The sequence below is a fragment of the Mirounga leonina genome, unplaced genomic scaffold, assembly GCF_011800145.1.
Source record: "Mirounga leonina isolate KUSES-001 unplaced genomic scaffold, KU_Mleo_1.0 Mir_115, whole genome shotgun sequence".
Taxonomy (NCBI): domain Eukaryota; kingdom Metazoa; phylum Chordata; class Mammalia; order Carnivora; family Phocidae; genus Mirounga; species Mirounga leonina.
Window position 1 is genome coordinate 55246301 of NW_023270268.1, and position 2513 is coordinate 55248813.

Below are 2513 nucleotides of genomic sequence, written 5' to 3' on the forward strand. Positions count from 1 at the left end.
TAATTCTGACTGGTAACTCAAAGTTCTACCAACATGTTTGAACCCTTGAAATTACTAAACTGAGAGCATGATCACTGTCTTTTGCCTGGCCTCGCAGAGTTTTTACCTTGTAGGTAGGTGGCCTCATACTCAATAAAGTTTCAAGGAGCCTTCTAGGCAGATATCAGAGACTCTTTTTCTTCAAAGCCCCTCCCTCTCAAACTCTGCAACTCCCATCCTCTGCAGCCTCCAGAACTCCAATCTTCAGCTCTTTAATTCATTAATATCACTGAGTTCACACTCTCTGTCTTTTTTAACCAACCCTGCACCAGCAGTCTAGAAATTGCTGAAAAGTCAGAGTGATGATATGGGTCACTCACTTGCTTTCCACCTTCCCATTTTCATAGTTTTGCATGCCTGTTTTCAAGTGCTTGAAAGAAATATTTTATTTATTTCGTCTAGAGTTTTCTTTGGTCATAGTGGAACAATGGGTCTGGAGTAATTCTTACTCCATCATGGCTGGAAGCAGAAATTCATACTTTTAACACAATTTTAGTAGTTTTAAATCTTATTTTTATCTGTAGATATTTCTCCTTTTTATTTCAGAATAAATTTATTTACATTTGTCTTTTCTTTTTCTTATCAGTGCTCTAGATGTTTGATTATCTTTTTAAGTAACTAGTTTTTAATTTTTTAGATTTTCACTATCATGAGTATGTGTTATTTTACTATCATCTCTCTCTCTCTCTTTTTTCTTTTTTAGCTAGGTACAGTGTACTTTATTAATGGTACATGACAAGGTAGTGCTCCACAAGCCCCTTTCCTTCTGTAGGGGGTCTGGGATGGAAACTGTGTAGATGTTGGGAGATTCTCAGTGTGTTGGGGGATGAGTTGGGGCAAGGACTCTCCAGCAGCTGAGGGCCTCTCTTTTCCTTTTGCTCTCACTGGGACTGATGGTCCAGGGGGCTCTTACTCCTTGAGGGCCATGTGGACCATTAGGTCCAACACCTGTTTGCTGTAGCCAAATTCATTGTCATACCAGAAATTAGCTTGACAAAGTGGTCATTGAGAACAATGCCAACCCCAGCAATGAAGGTGGAAGAGTGGGTGTCACTGTTAAAGTCACAGGAGACAACCTGGTCAGTGTAGCCCAGGATGCCCTTGAGGAGGCCCTCCAATGCCTGCTCATCACCTTCTTGATGTCATCATATTTGGCAGCTTTCTCCAGGGAGCAGTTTGGTTCCATGACTGACACATTGGGCGTGGGGACACAGAAGGCCATGCCAGTGAGCTTCCCATTCAGCTCAGGGATGACTTTGCCTGCAGCCTTGGCAGCACCTATAGAAGCAGGGATGATGTTCTGGGCAGCCCCTCAGCCATCATGCCACAGCTTCCCAGAGGTGCTTTCCATGGTTTTCTGGATGGCAGTGATGGCATGGACTGTGGTCATGGGTCCCTTCATAATGCCAAAGTTGTTGTGGATGACCTTGGCCAGAGGGGCCAAGCAGTTGGTGGTGCAGGAGGCATTGCTGATAATCTTGAGGGAGTTGTCATACTTCTCCTGATTCATGCCCATCACAAACATGGGGCCATCAGCAGAAGAGGCAGAGATGATGACACCTTGGTCCCACCCTTCAAGTGAGCCTCAGCCCCTTCATGGTAGTGAAGACCCCATGGACTCCATAACATACTCAGCACCAGCATCACCCCATTTAATGTTGGTGGGATCTCACCCCTGGAAGATGGAGATGGGCTTTCCATAGATGCCAAGTCTCCCATTCTCAGCCTTGACTGTTCTGTTGAATTTTCCCTGGGTGGAATCATACTGGAACATGTAGACCATGTAGTTGAGGTCAATGAAGGGGTTATAGTCATTGATGGCAACAATATTCACTTTGCCAGAGTTAAAAGGAGCCCTGGTGACCAGGTGCCCAATAGGGCCAAATCTGTGTACTCTAACCTTTACAATTATGTCTCAGAGATGCAACTGGCCCGGTACCAGAAGATGAGGTTGTCTGTCGAACTGAGAGGAGCAGAAAGCCTCTTCTTACATTCATAATTTGTGAACTTCTTTCTTTGAATTTACTGTTGCACTCTACTTATAATTATGTCAAAAGCCACATTTTTTAGTTTCTGATCTTGCTTATTCTTGATAAATATATTAAGGGCTATAACATTTCCCAAGAGTAGAATTTTAGCTATTTTAGCAATGCCTTGCAAATTTTGACATGCAGAGGTTTTTTTTTAAATTAGTATTGATTTTTAATTGGTATTTTTTAATTTCATTGGTATTAATGTTCTATCCAGATGCTGTAGGGGAAAATTGGCTCCTTGGCTTTTCCAGTTTCTGGTGGCAGCTAACATTCTTTGGCTTGTGGCCTGATTACTCCATCTTTGCTTTTCCTCTTCACCGTTTCAAGTCTCCCTCTGCCTCCATTTACAGGGACACTTTTACTGGACTTAGGGCTCAGCTAGATAATTTATAACTCAAAATCCTTAACCAAATCACATCTTCGGTCTTTTTTTGTTTTTAT

General features: G+C 42.6%; 1 pseudogene; it reads right to left on the reverse strand.

Moving 5' to 3' along the window:
• Positions 1-948: 948 nt before the first annotated feature.
• Positions 949-1837, reverse strand: LOC118000129 (annotated as a pseudogene).
• Between the last annotated feature and the right edge of the window lie 676 nt (positions 1838-2513).